Consider the following 15457-nt stretch of genomic DNA (forward strand, 5'->3'; position numbering starts at 1 on the left):
TGACAAAGCTAGGGTCCAGTACACGCACAAATGTCATCAAATGATTTCATTGTATCAAAATTGGGGGCTTGTCCGGGAAAATAACTTTTGCATAACCTTTCCAAATCTTTGAGGGACAAATCTGTCCTCTAAACAAAGGCTCTGAACATGCATTGTACTGTTTGACATTGTAGCAATGGATTAAACGCAATACACAATAAATTCAGCTAATATCATGTCTGTACCGATATTCTGAACTTCGGAACGTTCCAAGTTTTTGCTTTAAATTCACTTCCTGGACAAGTCCCCAATTTTGTTACAATGAAAGCATTTGATAACATTTGTGCTTGTACTGGACCCTTTGTCAGATTGAGGCTTTGGTGCCGACAAAGTTTCAGAACTTGTGCCTTCTGAACTACCATTCTTTAAATTGCTCCACTGATTTTTGTCTCTCTCTATATTTCCAGAGAAATTCCTGAAAGGTGGTCTGTTCTCATTTCTGTGGGTTAGCTAGCTCATACTCATCAACCACGAAAGCTACTTTACTCATTTCCCAGACAAGCCCCCAATTTTGTTGCGACCAAATTATGACTGTTAACGAACCGCCTAAACATTAGTATACAAAATTTGTTCTTTTGTGCGATCATTCTCAGTGTTATTTAGGTCATAATAACTTTTACGAATAAATGACCGTGTCCTTGAATGATTCATTATCCATTTATAGAGGTAAAATGGTCAACAATTTCCCAAATCATTAGGATTCAAGAATTGATGCCTAACCTTCAATACTTTTTTTCTTTAAAAGATGCTAATTTTTACCGCGTATTACATTTTATCTATATAGCCCTCCCTTTTTAGCATTCTTCGCCATATCCAGCATTTTCCTGTACTCAAAATGTTGTGCTTGTTTTTTTTTATCTTTTTTGCTTTCCTTATTAATTGCATGCAAATTTTGTTTATTGCACATTGTAAGTGTCAATATGCACTTCGTTTCTCTTAAAATCATATTCATATGTTATATTGGAGATGGAAAATGAATAAAGGTGTGCATGATTGAATGAATGAATGAGTGAATGGCGAATCTTGCATTGGAATGGAAACTTCCACGACTTGCATGACCTGCCAATGCAGAATATTATGCCGCTTGAATGTAATGAGAAAACGGAATCGGATGATTTCAAAGAATTCAAAGTAAAAAAAAAAATGCAATGAGCAACTGCGCACTTCATCGATTCGCGTATGACACCAGTAATAATGAGCACAGTGTGCTTTTGTCCACCTATAGCAGGGGTGGTCTCAGTCCTGGAAATTTCTACTGTTGAAGTGAAGACGATTGCGAGAAATTCTGGTGCAAAATTCAATTCCCGATTACTAACTGTGTGTGAACGTGACTGACTGTGGGGACGGGAGACAGACTACCATATACTGTATATACATAGGACCCGGAATAGCCTTATCACTTGACTCTGTAATTCACATTGACAATCGTAATCCATAGGACCGGACACCTGTCTCCATCTGTATGGATTTAGGAGAGTGGAGCCCCAGTGTAGAGGGTACATGGGGGCAGAACCGAAACATCACTTATCAAATTAGTGACTTGTTTCTGTTTGTTTCCTGTTAACATATAGAAGAATCAGAAAACCAAATAACTTTTATATACAAATTTCTGGTACTGTAGCTATCCGTTTCGATATTTCTCACTGCACGGTGTTTCCATAGCAACAGCCCCATACTGTCGGTCATAGTAAAAACTATACAACTGTGTTTTTTTTTATATGCTCAGATAAGGACAATAACATATGCAGAAATCTATTATCGACTCGTCCACAGCCAGCCATGACGTGAGTTAAGTTTATACTCCATGGAACATATTACATACTCAAACACAATCATCTCTCTGTGTATATATATATACATATATGTATAGTATAATATATAATATATTATAATATATATATATAATTATTATATATTATATATATAATTATATGCATATATTATAAACCTGTAGATTGATAAGCAGTTAATTTTAGGCAAACTATGCTGGGTCATGGTACCGAAATGAATAACATACCTTAGATATTATCTAAAGGACGCCAATTATACAATGCAAATGTATGTTGACTTTTGTTGATTCATGTCAACATCATTCATTTTGATAATCAAAATGAATATCTAATAATGTGTGCCATATTCTATCTTATAATAATTTCCACTATTTCTCTTCAGATTTCTTGGACACACCCACGCACACACAAAAAAAAACAACCTTCCGAACCAAGATCCCGTCAATGACATCATCTGTCAATCATTGCAATAGTATAAGAGAGTTATAGTGTGGTGAACAAAAGACATCGGAATACACTTTCCCCTAGACTGAGCATAACTTGTTTCCATGTTTCCATGGTTTTCTATGATTAACAGAAGACATATATACCTACCAATGCATGTTCTAAGTAAAAATATGTGTATCTGTGTGTGCGTGTGCGTGTACATCAAACTTAAAGTTTTTTAGTAGGTTTCCTTTCTGTATGTTTAATCATACACGTACGTATATGCATAATTTCATAATGCATTGTAGACACGTTCGTTCCATGAACGAAGGGAAAATAAAATGACAGAGAAGAGCTGGTGATGTTATCTTTGCTTCGATATCTGCTGCCTTCTGTACAAAGTTGATAGGAACTGCTCATCAATCTCGTGTGAAACGGGTGGAATCAACATGCAATGCTTCATATTCAATGTCAATCTAAACCATGACCATAATAGATATGGCCGAGAGCCCAAAAGGAATTCGTCATACTTCCAAAGCAAAGTTTAAATTTCTCGACATCCGGCATTTGGTGTATATAGCGTGTATACTAGTACTTCATTCAGTACGTTTGTCCTATACAAAGTAATGATAACTGTACTCCTGTCCCTGGCAACGCAAAGGAGGATGTTGCCCAGAGATTTTCACTTATTTTTTTTTATTGTTGTAAAGAAGAAAAAAATGGACTTCCCGTAGCAACGGAGATGATGAGAACGTACGCTGCAAAGTTGACTGAATGAGGCCAAAATCAGGGGAGGGAAGTTGCGTTTTGCCTCCTTTCAATACTTTCATCGTCTGCCCTGTATTGAGCGCTGGACAAAAGCCCTCAACCGACAATGTCAGAGCGTAGTTTGCGTCGTCAGACCTCTCTTTGGCCGTGTGACTCACTTTACACGTGTGCAAAATTAACCGACTTTCGAGGAAATGTACCTGCTGTCAGTGAATGCGCTACGATGTAACGTGACAATGATAGAGTGCAGAATGTGGCATATAAATGCTTTTGCTGGTAGAGCTGATCACATAATTTTCATTGATGACGTACAATGAAGTTACGCACTTCACGCGTTCTTGGTCTGCGCGCGATTGGCCTCCCGACTAGGCGAAATGCCTGCGTTGCCTCAGCGTGTGGATTTATCGATTCTCTCCTACCGGTAGATTATGACGACATAAACTGCGTCATTCAAATACGTTCCTTTTCATCTCGTAGTTTCGCGATGGCGGCGACGTTGAATAGATCTAATGGATACATTATGAGAGCGCGCCGTACATCAATACAAGCGGTCTTCTTAGTAGTATTCAGTCCACATTTGGACTCGATCTTCTCGAAATCTGGAAATAGACTATTCAGATGTGGAGGTATTTTCAGTCTTTCAAAACCTTCATAGGATCGCAAAATAGACTGTTGTACCAGACAATACCCTGCGTTTATTCTACGCTCTCTCGGCATATCTATGAATGTCCTCGCAATTGAATAGGATATTCAGATTGTTTATGCTGACATAGGCTTTCTAGCCAAATGTAGATCGAAAGAATGGAGATGCGGAAAATCCACAATAATTCACTTTTGAAGCATTTTCCGGAAGAGTACTCATTCATAATGACACGTGAACAATCAATGACGTAAGAAATATGAACGTATTTTGTGCAGGTACTGCTGCAGGTACTGCAGTGGTCACGTGGACCTGCATTTCGCTCAAACATACGGATTCAGTTCGGGTAGTTATCTTAGTTGAGAGACAGAGAGACAGACAGACACACAGACAGTCACATACACACACACACTTACACGCACACACACAACACACACACACTCACACACTCAAATAATTCACTTGTCTTGGCTTTCGCTTCTCATTTTAAGAGTGATTTTTTTTTTTTAAGATACAATTTTTGGCTCGGGAAAGTGATCATGAGACATAATCAATGGCTGTATTTCAAGGATTTCGGTTCAGAACAGTTAAATTCCCGTTTTAGCTGAAATAGAAATTAATGTCAACTTATAATTATTATGCATCTTCAAAAGGGTGAAATAGGAAAAAGTGTTTCCATTGATAATACAAACAGTAATGGTTTTCTTGAAATGCAGTAGGTACAGTACAACCACGTCTTGTCTGATCAGCGTCAGGAGCCACTAGTAAAATATACTACTTCTACTACTACTACTGCTACTGCTAGTGCTACTATACTACCACTACTACTACTATTGCTACTCTTATACTTCAACTACTACTGCTGCCACTATTTCAACTACTACTGTTGCTATTTTTACTGTATTGCTACTACAACTATTAAGTATACAACTACTACCGGTACTAGTACTACTACTAGTTCTACTACTACTACTGCTACTCCTTCTTCTTCTTCTTCTGCTACTACTACTGCTACTATTACTCCTATTACTACTACCAATAATAATATCTGCTACTTCTATAGGCCTGCTACTCTAACTTCTGCTACTGCTTCTACGTTTGTAGCTTCTACGACCGATGGTACTGTTACTACCATGACTACTGCTACCATTACTACTATATACCAACGTGCTATATACCACTGTCTTTCCTATATTACACCGTTCATCTGTACTACAGCCCTAAAATTGTTTATATTTCTGTTGCAACGGCTAATCTCATCAATAATCTACTGTCAATCTTTATAATATTAAGGGATTGTAAACGCTGGTTTACTTAGTATTCGAACAGAATGTTTTGAACTTTCCAACTTTATAGGAAACTATATACGCTCTGGTTTCAGACGTTCTCGATGTTCTCGAAATTTACCTTGAGACTGTATATGCATGTCATAGAAATACGTGTGGAAGTCATCTCGATGACATTTATTCCCCAGTAACAAACACAAGAGACGCACGTGCCCAATTAGCACGGCAAATTATGAATCATATCGATCTCTTTCCCCTTCTCTCTTGGTCTTTCTGATTTTGATATTTTCTCCCCAAGAATCCCTCTGTCTGTTGCCCTTTCTCGAGGTCTTTAAAGTCGTACACTGTACGCATAACTTAGCGGTCATTGCTCTGTGTGAGTCACTCACATTAGAAGTCTTCGACCAGCCACGTAGTTTGACACTTCCAAACGACCATTCGACCTAAAAATGTCGTTTTGTTGACAAATACACCTATCCCCAGACAAATCAAAGTTTTAATGGTGTTTTCCGGTGCGCTAGTAGTAGTCTCCAGTGTACGTCCTCGTATCAGAGAGAGTCAGCAGCCAGCGTGGAGACAAGGATCCCGTCTACGCTCTAAATACATTTTTCCCCCTTCATCTTTTCTCTGCTTTCCTGATGAAATAGCTCCCCCATTCTCGACCTCCTTCTTTCTTTCAAGCTTATCATTTCCTCCTCTCTTTCCCTTTCTCTCCCACTCCATCTTTCTTTCTTTCTTTTTGTCTGTCTTTCTTTCTTTTCTCTCGCTCTTTCTCTCTTTTATTTTTTCGTCATTCTCGTGGAGTTCATTCCCATCGAGCCCCGCTGTTATACTTGTCCCTTGGGGGCGCCGGTTAAACAACATGAAGAATTTCGACTTTATCAGCCGCCTGCACAATATGCATATCATAGTATTTTCAAGATATGCGCAAAGATGAACGATCAAGCCGGGTTCTTACCACATTGATTACCAAAATAATGAGTCAATATTGACTTTTTGAGTCTGAATTTGACTTTTCTTCTTCTTCTTTTTTTTTTTCGTCGGTCATGAGACACCGATTGATTTTGCATTTATTGACAACGGCTTCCCATGAATATTACATAATATACATTATATTTCAACTTCGAAAAGTTTTGAAGGAGAAAATTTCTTGAGATCTATGTTGACGTGATTTGTATTCGCTGTAAAGGGAATAGCTTAAAATTACATGTCACATCACATTTTGATGATGTTGAAACTTCAGTATATGAGGTATATTACAATTCAGAATCAATATAAGTTCCCCGTTACCATATACTTTAAGTCATATTGCCAGTGTAATCAAAATGAGTGCATATTCAGTATCCAGTTTATTTATCGAGATTAGAAAAAAAATCACATATTATAGTTTTATACATTCATTTAGTTGATGATTCACTGTGCTCACCGAAGAAACCCATTATGGAGTTACATTCCTCCAGATAATAAAGGTATATTATTTACCATTTTGCAGATCAAACAAAAACCCAGCTTTAGTGCTTCAAAATAGTTCTAACAAATGTGAGTTAGGGATCAAAAAAACCAGTGTAAAAATGTTAATCAGTATAGCCGTTGTTAAGTATTGTTAAATATACAAATTGTGAACAATAGTTATAATACAATTGTTTCTAGAATAAGCCGTTTACATTTATGGTTTATTGAGAAGAATAATAGTGATATATGTCCTTAATATATTTTAGGCTGTATTACGAAATTTTTATATAGCAGAATGTTTTGTTATACAACTGACCTACACATATACATAACATGTGATAACTCGAACATGTTTGAAATCGCTTCTCCAAATGGGAGCCAAATACCCTTAAGAAGTTTAATTCTAATCACTTGATGGTACAAGAGGAAGAACGTCTGACCACCAGCAGGAAGTATTGAGGGCACCTCATACTGAGATATCAATGTCTTACATACATATTACATATTTCTTCAATGACATTCGTTGCGCTGGACATGAAATACTAGACCCCAGCTAACACTATTAGCTAAAGTTGCAGGCCGGTCAACTCAATGACGAATCGGCCCTGTAGCTAAAATATGGAGTAATTAGCTACACGCAGCAGATACTATCAAAAGTGTGTAACCATGACAACCGCGGTACGCAGTACATTCCTCTTTTTTTTTCTAAGTGGGCATCTGATGAGAGGGAATCAAATTCAGATTAGGCATGTCAACGGCACTCCGTCATGATATCGTAACGCCAGTCAATAAAATAAAATTGCCGCCCTCATATCTATAGCTATATCGTACGAAATGAGTTCGAACACGACGGCTTTAAAGCATGTTCACATTCATGCGCGAGGGATCAGAAGGTAATAGTATGTTCGTGTTAGGAAAATAATACATTATATAGATCTGTAGTTATACACAAGTTATTATTGTTTTTCAGCAGAACTAGACAACAGAGGGAAAAACGCCCTGATAAATGTAACGATAATCCACGGTTAGACGATTTGTACATCGGTATACTGTTATTTATTTATGTTCTTTTTTTTTGGGTGGGGGGGGGAAATAAGGCCGTTGACAGAAAAAAAAATGGCGAGTTTGGTTGAGTACTCCCATGCAGTGTTGCAACAGGTCAATAAGAATGAACATTTCATTGCTATCGTTGTCAAAGATATCATTTCAGGATGTTAGCTCTCAACATAAAGAGAGAGCTCCACCATTATAAGAGAAGAGGAAGAAGGAAGAGCAAAAGAGGGAGAGAGAGAGAGGGGGGGGGGGGCAGAGGAAAAAAAATCCATCTACATGTGGGAAACAAATACACAGCCAGAGCACTGCAGTGGAATACAATAAAACTTTGCGGGAGCAAGCGAAAACCGTGACTCAGTCGGGGCTGAGTCGGCGCCGATGATCTGCTATCCACCGTTTGGCATGAACCAGGGATACGGCGTTAGCCCTGCTTAATTGTAGACAAATTGAAATTATCGGCGCGGTCCCATCCAGAACGACTCCCCTTTTCACAATCGCGATTATGAAGATGAAGTCATCCTAAGCTCAATGACACCGCCGAATAAATTTCAAAATGTTATAGTAGAAAGAAAATAAACTCGGATATAGAAATCTTAATCAGGAAAAAAAAACATATATAATGGGTCGCTGACAGACTGGCTACATCGGATTGTTAGGATTATATTAAAGATTGTGTTTGGTTACCACACAAGCATTTTGTTTTTCTTTTCAAATTTTCTTTGCAGAAAGTAGGACACGAATCATTAAGATGGGTGATAGATGTAGGCCTATAAGAGGTAAACAGTGACAATGAATAAATAGACAAATACAGTAATCATAGTATACAATTATTATATAATTGTATAATTATATATATATATATATATATATATATATATATATATATATATAATATAACATACATGTGTGTGTGTGTGTGTGTGTGTGTGACAAAGCTGACACTGGCTTTGTCGCTGACAGAGATACTCAAACGCTCGCCACCATTAAGCTACATCAGCACAGGAATGAAACAGCAGAGCACAGCTCATGTTTACAGTTGATCACTTTCCTGCCGGGTTTATTGTGAGAGTTCTTTCGTCATACAGCTATGTTGAGACGTCCTCAGCTTCACACAGCTTTCTCCTTGCTTTCTCGTCTGAGGAGATCCACAATTCTACCCCTTTTATACGGTTTGGGACACTGTAGTTCCCAGAGTGAATTGCCAAAAGAAAGTTGATCGTCAGCAACTTCTCAGTTATACATTATCCTTATAAAGGGAAAATGAGGGGAAAAGCTCAGCGAATCAGTATATTTTCTCCTCCCCACAATAAGACAAATAGCGTATAAAGGTTTTTAAAGAGAACCTACTTCAAACCAATCAGACTGGGTTACATAACTTTCTCTATGTCTTGTCTGTGGTCAGAGACAAAGGGTAACAAAAAGGGTTCACTTTTACCCAATCATGGTATGTGGCCGGCATTACATAACTTGTATTCGACTCTGTATGGCTGACTTTCAATAAACTACATAAGAGCAATACTTTTGGCCAATCATCATCCCATCTGGACTGCCCGTTATAAGCTTTTGTTTTATGGAAATGGGCACTGACCGCTCTGGTAGTTGACCCTGAATGGCAGCTGCCTCCGCCTCCGGGGAGATTACATAAGTCCACTTGGCAGGGTGATACAAACCCCATGTCAGTTGAAGGAACTGCAGAGGCCTAAGCTATGACTATTGGTGCTTGCTTGGCACTTCTCTACTAGGTAAATTCACATCAGAACTATAAAAAAAAACAAGTAAGATAAAAGATGGAAGATAAGTGAATGAACGGAAAGACGGTTAGGAAGATAGAAAGAAGGAAAATATATCAGGTGAAGGATACGTTTGGAAAGAGGAAGAATATTGCTTTAGTATCCCAAGCTCCCTTATGTAATCGGCAAGAGGTTTAGAAGTGTATTAAGATTTTTTGACATTTTATTTCATGTAATGCTGTATTGACAAAGGAAAAAAAAAATCAGCATCTAAAGATAATGTCGCCAAGCTCATCAAAACAGACTTTCTTTTGGTATTTTGGTACATGAAATTTACAACATTGTACCTCAGTCATTTCACAGTTTGTTTGTTTGTTTCAGTATATTGTTTGGTTATTTTGTGTATTCATAATTGTGTAATGATTACACTTGTTGGAAGTGAAATAAACGAAGCGAAACGAAACATATAATTTGATAAAAACGACACCAAATACGTTTTCGGCTCTCATATCAATGGCTTAGCCGAATGATATTGTTCCAGAATGTCCACACGTGTATATAGCGATTCTGGATCCGTGACTTGACTAAACTGTATGAGGTGATCCGCATCACCGGTTGCTTGCAGGTGGAAACGGGGCTTCAATTATGTCCAATTTGGTAGTAATTATCGTGCTTTTATCCCTTCACTATGGCCCTCTATCCTCGTTGTTATTCGAGCTGAAAAGAAAGAAAAAAAAACAACTACACACGCATACACACACAGTTATAGGGATCCAAAACGTTCGGTCTGGGTTTGTTTTCTGCGCAGTATACACAATCATTGGAAACTACATGTTCCAAGAGCCGGAGATTGAATTACGCTTCATGAAATTACAAGGGAGTGAAAATGGTTGCCATTGGCGACGGCGCCAGCTTTATCAATTATCGGTCAGGCATGGATATCAGCGAGGATAGAAGAAACACAGCTATGATATGGAACGTTCTCCTCCGAGCTGTCTTGTCCCGAATTTCAAACTTGCCAAGATATCGAATTTCGAGCAGAAACAAATTGGTTCTCCATTTTTAAAAGCAAGCAGTATATAGTCACATTTACGAGAAAGAGAAAAATGATATGAAATGCAACATGGTCAGCAATATCGAAAGAGAAATCATAACAGATAAAGAGTCAAAGGGATCGATTCATGAAGATTCAAAGCATCCAGATCACGATAAAATACGTACATTAAAAAAAAGAAATAGCTGGATAGATTATAGAGATAGACGAGTAAAAGAATAAATAAAAAATGAATGAATAGATAAATACGCTTATTCTTTTCAATTCTGAAGTACTAGTATAATGATAGCGCACTTTCGTATGAGCAAATGTTATGAACCTGCGTACAACATAGATCTATGTAAGTCCATGCATGGTATATGTCATTAGAGATAATGATAAACCTCTAAGGTGTAAATACATACCACCAATACAATAAGTTGGACATGGACCTATCATATAAGATGCATCATGAAAATTATGTCTTAAAACTATGATTAAAGGAAGCATTTCTTGGTTTTACTGTTTTTTCTACCTACAACTGTTGTGGGACGAGGCTCAAATTCAAGCTCGCTGACCTTTTGACCCCAGCTACCGCAGAATGGAATGCAGGCCCTGGAGGAAGTCTCAGGTCACTGACGCCAGCGCGCATTCTCGCAAAGAGAGATAGAGAAAGAGAGGGAGAGAGAGGGAGAGAAGGGAGGGAGAGTAGACCGTGGACTTGCGTCTTCAGTTTCAACGTTGGCTGTCTTGCCGTTGTGGGCTCTGTGTCAAAATATCATTATTGTGCGTATATACTATCGGTTATTTGCACTTGAATATGAATAATTCCGCTACATAGTTATCGCTGATACTATGCTACCGACTTTTTCTCGTCATTCTTAGGGTATTATGTGCCCACAACGATCTAACAGAATTTATGCACGTACCAGAATGTCTTGACATGTAATATATTCTTACATACATGACACATAGTTTATTGTGTTGATGCGTGATGTCGTTAAAACAATGTTCAATTCAATTCAATAGTTTATTTATTTCCATCATCACAAAGAAAAGAAAAGAAAAAGTTGACATAATCCAAAGTGATACAATTTTTTTTTTCATTTCTCTTACACTCGTCCGATAAAGGATTTTTTTTTCAATACAATATAAATTATACACGAATGATGTCGTAAAAAAGAAACAATGTTAACAATGTTAATGTCAATAACTGAAAGTAACTCCTGTATGTTACATTACAGATGCATATACTTTTATGTCAGACTTCCCTTAAAAAAAAGAAAGAAAGTATCAATGTATAATATTATTGAAACCCAGTTGTCTTCTTGTCATGTTTTGTTTTGTTTTGTTTTGTTTTGTTTTGTTTGTTTTGTGTGTTTTGTGTGTTTTTTGTGTTTTGTTTTTGTTTTGTTTTTTGTTTTTGTTAAGTGTGTGTGTTTTTGTAAGTATTTTATCGTCTCACATAACCCTTTTTTATCCTTCCTTTCCACCCCCTCCCTTCATTCCTACCCTTGTTTTATGTAAATAATCTCCCTTCACCCCATTACACATAGCCTCCCTTGTCTATTCCCTGTTTCCGTTTGGAATTGTGTACTTTTTGTTGTTGTTTTTTCCCACTACGTATACATATCTTTTATTCCTGAGGGACCTTGTCTCACAAGCTATGCTTCACTAAGGTCTCCTCCTTTGCCTTTCTCAAAATATTTGTTACCCTTTCTTTATCATTTCACATGTACATGTAATCATATACTTATGTATTTGCAAAAATTTTAGTATTAGTTGTTGTTGTTCCTACATATTTTTGAAAGAAAGTGTCAATGTTATTGTTATGTTATTGTTATATTGCCTATTATTGGAAGAAAGACAAATGAATAAACAAACTTGAACTTGAACTAGATAAGGAATATCGATTGATCAATAATCTATCAATAAAATACCATTGAATAGCTAGCAGTTCTGATGGTATTCTGTGCACACATCTATCTCATAGAAGTTAACCAATGCAAGTATTCAGAATGTAGTGACAAGATTTATATTTTTATAACACATTTTATAGATTGAATAAGGAATTGATCAATCAATCAATAAAATAGCATTGAATAATTGCCAGTTTGCAATTCAACGTGTACTAATACACTGCAAAAAGTCCGGTGTTAAATAGTGAACACCGAGCTGGTGTTAAATTTTCGGTGCTCATTTATGGTGTTAAATTAACACCTCCGGGTGTCATTTCCAAATTTTAAACTGTTTTTTGAAGAGTTTCTTAGTAAACTGCACTTCTTGTTGATTTTTAATTTAAACAAGACGATCAAGAATTTTACATTAAAATACTAGATTTTTGAAAAAAATGTGAAAATAAATTTACACCAAAGTAACACCAGCTGGTGTGGTCTCTTATTGAAGCTGGACGGGTATTAAACCATTGATATTAACACCAACAAATATCAAATCAACACCATGTGGTGTCATTTTTGAATTAACACCAGTACAGTGTCAAATTAACACCACGAAGTGTCAGGTGAACACTTTTCAACACCATCACAGTGCATTTTTAACACCTGTGGGTGTGGTCCTTTATTGAAGCTTGATCGGTGTTAGATTTAACACCCGTGGTGTTAAATCTAACACCGATGTTTTTACAGTGTATACTGCAGCCTTTGGCGAAGATGAAATATCAAATTCTACTGAAGCACTAAGCATATTATGCTGCACAGAATTGCTGATGGCTGTATGCACGCTAAAACTGCCACAGCTTAGCTCATCCTTAGCGGAAATCTCAAACCTTGACACGGGGCACCTGCCCCCTTCCATGTCAACGTCGAACCCTTACTCCAACAGAAGAACGTCACTTCCATCCCGAGCTATACGGCGACTTGTTGTTTGCGTCACCAACTGACCAACGTGGTTGGCGCAAGTAACAGACGAGCTGAGCTGAACCTCCTTGGACCTTGTCACTTACGTCTTGGGCACATTTTCGAGGATTAGTGTCCAGTAGCTAAATTACGATCAAATCTGTGTAGTTTACCATTCAGGAATCTGATGAAGTGCATGCATTTTCGCATCCATATATTCACACCTTCATTGTTCATACAGTCATCTTCCAATATTATTTTTTCCTCTACGTTAGATTTTCCTCTTTGCAGAATGATGCACTTCCCAATCATTATCTGGTTGATTGATGCTGAATTTGGAAAGCTTAGTTCACTCAATCATGTAATGCATGGATATCTATTCATTCAGCGCTACTTTAGGATAGTGATATTATTCACTGTATACACATGACTCGTTTTTATGTTGTTATTGTTGAATTTGGCGTATCAAGCCTGTTTTGTAGGATGGAATTGAATTATGTAGAAATGGGGTCTCGGTTCTGAGTCTTTGCTCCCAGCTCTGTGCAGAGGAAGGAAAGCAGGCAAGCAAGGCATTTCCACATCAATCAGGCCTGCCTCGAGTTGTGGAGAAACTTCACTTTTTAAGGCCTCTCTTGTATTATGGTTAAGATGAAAATCCCAGCCAACGAGACATTTTGCTGCGAGTCACTCTTTCGATATTCAACCATTCCTCTGGGATTCTTTTTACAAATGTAAATGGAGGACAAACTTCCGCCTATTTTCTTACATTTTTTTTTTTCAATTTAGTCTGCTGTAAGAATGCAATTTTTTCTCTCCTGTAAGTATGCGTGCAACGCGAAATCAACCGAAATCCTAAATGGGTAGAGTGCATGAAACTATTCTGAACTGGTGATGATGATGATGATGACTTATATGCGAGTATACGAAAATGTTGCTATGTGCGTGCGCTATGATCAAAGCTGGGAGCAACGCTTTTTGTTCTGAGCGTTATCAAATTTGAGATTACTTTCCTTGACTTTTAAAGCTAATGCATGCACGCACACACCTACTTATCTCTGCGATGTTTTGCAGACAGCATATTCGAAAAGTAGAAAATACATATCATTGTTTTATACTGGCAGGGTATATGCCACAGGCAATGTACGAGCATTATACCTCGAAGCCGTCAGAATTTAGGACATTTTTATGCGAAAAGATTGGATAGAACTGTAATGTATTGGCGTGTATGCAAATTTGAAGGAAGCGGGAGAGAGAATCTGGGGGAAAAAAGCCAACCAGTCACCCTTTGTGTACACCCAAACACTGTCAACCATGATTGTAAATGACTACATCTCGCTTCTCACACTTTACAGTTGGTAAAATCATTAGCAAAGTGGATTATAGAAATTAACTCGATTTTGGAGCTTCTTGCGATGACATAGCGATATCAATTATGTCTTTATAACTTATAGACACATTCTCAAAGGCGTAATTCACGATAGAGAAACCAAAAAATTACTCGTGGAGCAGAAAAAAGAAACATTCCTTTGTTGCTATTCTTTTGAGACATCCAAGCGCTATGATTTAAAGCATTCAAAGAGATGCTTTCACCATATCCTGTCTATTTATCTATATTTAGTTTACAAGAGTGGAGTGTTCATACTGAGCATGAGGGAAGAGGGTAAGAGAAGGGAATATTTTTCACACGAGATGTTAGAGCTTGCAGTGTTTGACGAAAGTGAAACAGAAAGAGCGGAACCACCACACTTCCTGTTAAGGCTATAGGCCATCACCCTGTCAGTATTATATGATCGACAACTCTTTTATTATCCACTTTCCATCGCCTTTATAAGTTGGCTTAAGTTAACATGCCTTTGTTATAGCCCCTGTGAATGGCTTTCCTGTCTGACGTTTCTTCTTGTTATGCTTTCACTTTTCTTTTATTTTTTTGTGTAGTCATTTTACATATCACTTGACAACTGACCTGACTCTGTATGACTGTTGCAGTTAACATAATTATGTTTGTCAATGACACATTTATATTGTATAAAATGATGATTGAAGAATAAGAACACTTGCGGATGATATGATTGGCAATGTGTGTTCGTGTTTATTTGTTTGTTTGTTTGTTTGTTTGTGGCAGTTGGAATATTTCTGACATTTATTCAGAATCATTACCCTTATACGACAACGCGTATAAAGGACTCTGGATGCTGACACATCGAAATTATATGAACGGGGGTACGGGGAGGGACTTCTGACAGCGATAACTTTATTAGAATGTGTTTATGTTTTATTTATTTGCCCATCATGCGGCAAACTGTGCCACTTTTATCATTTATTTTTGTTAAAGGAAAAGTTTCCTCTCTGTGTCACGACAATTCCAGTTCCTCATGCACTGTGCTA

The sequence above is a fragment of the Diadema antillarum genome, unplaced genomic scaffold (genome assembly GCF_040938485.1).
Source record: "Diadema antillarum isolate AM-2024a unplaced genomic scaffold, OU_Dant_1.0 seq00000563_RagTag, whole genome shotgun sequence".
Classification (NCBI taxonomy): Eukaryota; Metazoa; Echinodermata; class Echinoidea; order Diadematoida; family Diadematidae; genus Diadema; species Diadema antillarum.